This window comes from Gymnogyps californianus, chromosome 26 (genome assembly GCF_018139145.2).
Source record: "Gymnogyps californianus isolate 813 chromosome 26, ASM1813914v2, whole genome shotgun sequence".
Classification (NCBI taxonomy): Eukaryota; Metazoa; Chordata; class Aves; order Accipitriformes; family Cathartidae; genus Gymnogyps; species Gymnogyps californianus.
This window is the reverse complement of record NC_059496.1, coordinates 178,613-185,095: the sequence shown is the minus strand read 5'-3', so window position 1 is coordinate 185,095 and position 6,483 is coordinate 178,613. Positions and strand designations below refer to the sequence as shown.

General features: G+C 45.7%; 1 pseudogene; it reads right to left on the bottom strand.

Moving 5' to 3' along the window:
• Nucleotides 1-3,725: 3,725 nt before the first annotated feature.
• LOC127026012 (ribosomal protein S6 kinase alpha-3-like) lies at nt 3,726-5,470 on the bottom strand (annotated as a pseudogene).
• Nucleotides 5,471-6,483: the final 1,013 nt, after the last annotated feature.

Genomic DNA, 6,483 nt, shown 5'->3' with positions numbered 1-6,483 from the left:
GTTGTCGCAGAAACACTAGACAGCAATTTATTTCAAAAGTCAATCTTCTTTAATGATATCAACATAGAACGGTCCAAGTGAACAGGAATGTTATGTTGTATTGAGATACAACAGCCAGATTGGACAGGAATATCAGGTCGTAAACACTGCGATAAACACAACTTAGTTACAGGTTCAGGGTGTCAGCTGGGAACTATCACTACACAAACTATAACCAAATGTAAGCTTAAAATGATGACTCAAAATGCGCACTCACTCACCGGTAAGGCGAGGCACTCAACCCCGGGGAGTTTCCTTAGATGGCATCCCGATGGAAGGGGAGAGTCTCTGACTGCAGACCCGCTGCTCCGAGGAAGACGGGCTCAAAGGGCTCTTCCGGCGGGCTCCATTTATACCCGAAGTCAGATCGGGGCTCGTGGTCATATATGGTCAGCGGTCTGGAAACTTGTCACTGTCTATGTGACTCCAGTCATCACATGGCTGGCCGGCTCAACCCCCAAACCGCGGCTTCTAGTTTTAACTCTTTCCTTTCAGCAGTTGAGAAGTTTTGCTCTTTATCGGGGTGGGTGCACCTGCCACACTCCACCCCGTGACCACAGTCACGATCTGACTGGTTTCTTTGGAGTGGTGGTACAGTCACCTCTTGCCTCCAAAGTTAAAAGGGAGCGCAGTTTCGGTGAGAATTGATGCTCATCATGAATCATCATTTCTTTGGCTATTTTACAATTCTAACGGAACATCTGCTATTTGGGTTAGTTCTAAAGGAGCATACGTAACAACGGATACGAACCACGTTATCATATGTTTAACACAACTTAATACAATACAAATGGCAATAATTATGATTATAACCACTATCAAGGATTGTAAAAGACTGGTTAACCATCCCGACAGGGAAAACCCAAACGCACTGGAAATCTTTCCCACCCAGTTGATGTTTAATGCGGCAGCAATTGCCTCTGAGTCCTTTGCTACTTTCTTCATTTTGTCGATTTGGGTTCGGAGGGGTATGGATACATTTGGGATATAAACGCAGCAGTCATCTACTCATCAATTTAGCACTCCATACTAAAGGTGTTCCTTTAGCAGCATCAGGTCTACTCCCGCTCGGTGCTGGGCGGTCATTTTGCTGGTGTGTTGTAATTGTTCATTCAAGAGTTCTAAGCTGTCAGATGTAGAATTGGCTCAAATAGATACTTGCATCAATAGGTCATAAATGGCTTGTGGGTTTTTGAGGGAGGCAGTCCCCATTCCGAACATGGCCTCCAGCCACTATCCCAGTCGCGTTTTTGCTCTTTGCCACGTTCCCTTCTTTAGCGGTTGTATCTCCCGGGGCTGCGATCCCACCACTTAGGGGCTATAGGCCCTTCTCGGTAAATGGGACAAAGGGAAGGCAGGGCTACTGTGCAGGCCATCCCGGGAACAGTTGGGTGTAGCCGGGAATACAGACAGCCACTGGAGTATGCCGACTCTAGATTGGGAGGGGCGGGCACATCAGATGTTTGGCATATGCCTTGTGTGGGGGCATGAGGAGGACAGTCCCATAAGCGTTACATTTTAGGGCAGTGGGCCACACATAGCTGGTATTACTACACAGACAGCCCTGTACCAAAGCTTCCTGAATGGGGCGGGGCACGTATCATCACAATAATGGCCTTTTATCTATGTTTTTACATTGCATTTCTGTTTGGCAGTCCCAAAGTGTTGTTTTTTTTTTTTTACTGGTGGTGCCCCATTCCTTTGCGCAATCCAGTCAGGTCCCCATGTGCAATTGAGGGGATGTTTTTCCCAGGCTCCCTTGAACCCTGGTTCTTGACAAGCGTTGGGGCAATTGCTACCATTACTCTCGGGGTGTTTAATACACCAGGTGGCGTTTAACAGTTCAGTATATTGCAGGGAATGATCATCTGTTTTCCATTGGTCATTATGTTCAGTAATTCCCCAGGGAACATTAAAGCATGGCATTGTATCATTAAAACTCCACCCCGTGGCGTTATTAGGGGGTAGGAAGAGGTAATTACACCATATTGAATTGGCATTTATTGCGCCAGGTGACCAGCTATAGATGGTATGAGTGTGACCTCCATCCTTTCCATCCGTTCCCAGGCCCGGCTGGAATTATTGCACTGTTGCCATGGGAGTTCAAGGGTTAGTGATATATTAGTGTTTTGCACAAAGATTGGTAGGGGCTCCTCTACTGACTTAGGGCTGGGCAGACAGGCTGTTATTGAAGTTAAGTTCACCATACATGCAAATCCCACTATCAGTTGAGCCACCACCTTGCTGTCCAGGTTCTTGTTGTCCATGCCCGCTGTTGTTACTGCCATCAGTGGGAGTGTCCGAATAGTTTGCTTTTCCATAGTCCTGCAAGAGGACACAAATTGCACCTCGGGCCTTGGGACCGGGTCTCAGAAATTAGGAATTATCCATCGAGTACTTATGCGATGGCCTTTCCCTTTCCTATCTAAGGCCTCCCAGGCATGTAAGCCTCTGGGTTTCGCCAGGTCATGGGTACAGTGCCAACAGAGGGCAGTTTTACCATGACGGGTTGGCCTGTATGTTCTCAATGGGAACTGGCCCTTTTGCTTGTCCGGTTTGGGAGCGTCGCCCGTTAATGGTCCCGTAGGACAAAAATGAGGTAGGTACCATCGTTTGCCTGCCAGCATATCGAATCCCAATATGTTTCCCTTATAAGGGCTCAGAGCCACCTCCACAAGTTTCGGTCTCTATCGGGGCGGGTGCACCAGCCACACAGGTTAACTAAACACTCTTCCACCCCTCCATCCAAAACAGAGGGCAAGTCTCTGAGACCGAGATAGAGATAGGGCAGGTACGTGCAGAGGCAAGAGAGGAAAAAAAGCTTACTTAAGAATATAACTTTTGGTTCTTAAAACAGTTAGCAGCATACAGTGAAGAGAAAGTGCAATCAGAGAGCAGAACACCTTAGCCAAGCAGCACCTCCTGACCCTGCCCACCTTCCCCTTTAAGCAGGGTGTATGCTGCAGCCAGAGAAACCGTTGCAAAACTGCGGCTTCTGGCAACTTATTCCTGAAATGCACTAGTTTTCTTTTGGAGAACTGGAATACTGGGATGGATTCCCCAGTGCTCAAAACTCAGTAGTGTCTATTTCAACCATGGGCTTAAAAGTATACATCATATGCTGTAATTTGAAGAACTCAGTCCATAAAAACCATGATTAAACAACAAACAATAGACAAGCCAAAAAGGGGGGCAAAAAAGGAAGAAACCATACACACAGGGAGTCCAATGGCTAACCAATTTCTATCAAAATGTCCATCGCAAGTGAGTGGTGTATCGTGAGAGATCCACTGTTTACATTTCCAATACTATAAACAGTATCCTGATTTTCATAACATGACATGCAGCATCCAAACCACAGAAATGTAGAAAAGGCACAGGCAAGGAGAAACACATCTTCATAGCATTACATTCAATAGCTGTTTAACGGTGAGCCTTCTTTTAGAGCTGTCCAACAATGCTGACTAATCCAGGTGACCTGTTTAATCAGACTTAATTGTCAAAAGGATTAACAATATCTAAGTAAAACAAGGCATGTATACATTAAAGAAAACAGCACGGAACTGTACTGCTTGTGAACTGTTTACAAAAACATACAAGATGTTGGATGGCACAAAGTATATAGTGCTAATAGAAACTGTTTAAGCTAAGCGCTTAACATAAACTGTCCATCTCTACCTGTAACAAAGAATATTTTAGGGGATTAAAAAACCCATTCCTTATGAAAAATAATGCTCTGAGCAAGAGGAGAATGGCCGACTGGCTCCCAAAACTGGTGACTGATTACGAGTCAAAGCAGAGTAAGCTGCTGCTCTTGCACCCTTCACTACATGGGGAGCATCCTGCCTGTTTAGCTGGTATTGAGGCAACTGGTCACAGCAACTATCCAGGGGTGACTGAGGACTTGGGCTGCAGTCAGTCTTTGATGTGGGTTAACATGAAGCATTTTTGAAAGAAGGTCCTTAGCTGTATCTGAAACGGTATTCCAATAACCACCGCTGAGAGACAACTTCCCGCTACCTATTCGGGCCAAAATCTCCTCTGGGGTATCATCAGGACCAGTTACAAAAGGAGGGTAGCCAGCAAGCATGGTATAAAGTAGAACACCAAGGCTCCATATGTCCCATGCAGCATCGTAACCTTGCCTCTGTAAAACCTCTGGTGCAGCAAAACTTGCTGTGTAACATGGACTCCTCAGAAGACCGTTTTCTACTCGTAGTTGTTTTGCAAGGCCAAATTCACAAAGTCGAATGGATTCTGGATTACCAGATTCATCAACATAAAGAATATTGCTAGGCTTCAGCTCTCCATGAACAACCCCTTGCGCATGGAGGTACTCAACCGTTCTTGTTATTGTGAACAGAACGGCACTAGCTTCTCGTTCCGAGAAAAAAAATTTGTCTATGAATTTTATCCAGCAGTTGCCCTCCTTTTGTAAGTTCTGTTACTATGTATGCGTATTTTCCATCATCATGCACATCTTTTAGGGTAATAATATTTGGATGGTGGCCATAGCGCAGTAGGATTTCAATCTCCTCTGTTGGATCTCTTTTACTCTTGTCTATAATCTTTACAGCATATTCCATGTTTAAAGCTTTATGAATACATCTCTTATAGACAGAGTAAGACCCAACTCTGATATCTTCCTTCACTTCGTATCTATCAGTAAACTGAATGCTGTTCCTGTGCAACTGCTGGACAACGGAATGCACTCCAACTGTCTGCACTGCCTGGCTTTCGTCATTTGATGCAATAGCTACAGAACTAAATCCCCGAACAAGTTGATGCGCATTAGCACTAGGTGGGAGACCAGGCAAATCTTCTGGAGTTTTTGCTGTAAACTCAGGGTCAAAATAAAACGTATCTTCAGGTCTGCCAGTTGCAGGTTTAAAAGGGGGATCAATTTCTCTCCTGTACAATTTATTCCAATCTATTTTGGAAAAGAATGCATGCCTCTTAATTTCTTCAACTCCATCTAGGCCTGCTCCTAATCTGTTTGCTGGGTTTCTTTTGAAGAGCATTCGCAGAAGACTCTCTGCTTCCGGGCTCAAGAACTGGGGCATTCCAAGTTTGGCCTCGAGAATCAGTGTCATGGTTTCTTTTCTGTCTTTCCCTTGGAAAGGCAGAGTACCAGTGAGCATTTCAAACATTACAACACCAAAAGACCACCAGTCTGCGCTCCGTGTAAGGCCTCCGCTCTTAATGACTTCTGGCGCCATATATTCCACTGTTGCACAGAAAGAGAAGGCTTTTTTTTCACGATCAATTGACACCTCACTTAAGCCAAAATCTGCTAATTTGATATGTCCTTCCTCATCAAGAAGGATGTTTTCTGGTTTTAGGTCCCGGTATATTATTCCACCACTATGTACATGGTCTAAAGCAGTGCTAATTCTGCCAGGTAAAATTTAACATCGTCTTCTGTGAACATCACCCTACGTTCTCCACATGCTCCAATTGCCTCTATTAAATTTCTTAGGGCTGTTTGGCAATGGGCTCTGTCCTCCGGCCATATTATAGTTCCCATTCGGATTTAGTGTCGGCCACGGATTTCTCCCTCCTCCCACCTGTCGTGCTAATTCTGCATCCTTAGTTAATACCTTCTCTCTTTCATCTGGGCAGAATGATTCTCGGAATAAGATTTGGGTGTCCCCCCGGTTAGGATTGTGTCCCGTGCAGAGATTTGACAGTAACTGCGCCCGTGTTTCTGCATCCTCCCTTAATCTTGGCATTGTACACCCCCATAAGGCTAAATCATTTGGGTTCCACGATGGATTAGTATAAACCGTCGATGTGGGGCATGCATAGTCACCCCCTGGCCGTAAAGCGGCCAGATTAGTCAAAACATTTGAAACCATGGGGCAAAGTCCCACCCTTGCTACAGGAAGGTCTGGGGGGAGGTCGGTACAGGGACTGTAAGGTGGGGCAGGAGTCGGGGAGGCCTTGTCTGGTCGTCGTTCGGGGGCTGTAGCCTTACCTACGGCCAAAGTTACCTTACAGGTTAGTTTTTTCCCTCAGCCCCTTTTGCCTCCCTGGATGTTGTCTCTCCCGCACCCATTCATCCCACACATACCAATAATCCATGTGTCCCGGGAACCGGTACTGAAGTTGGTCTCGCACAAAGGTCAGTCGATGTTGGTCAAAACTCCCTTGTGGTGGCCACTGATCTTCAATATCTCCATGGCGGGTGATGAATGGCCACCATTGTTGACATAGAACTACTGCGTCCTCCTTTAGTAGTGAATTTGCACCACAGATTTTTTCCCAGTTTTGTAATATCTCTACTAAGGGCGTCTCCCTCTCTACTCCAGTTACGTTACTCATGATTTAATCCGGGTGGGACTCAACCCCCCCTTTAAAATCTCTCAAAACCCTCTAATCTGGGCAGGACTCGAACCCCCCTTTTAATCAGACGTCTTCTGTTGATCAGACTGCGTACAAACT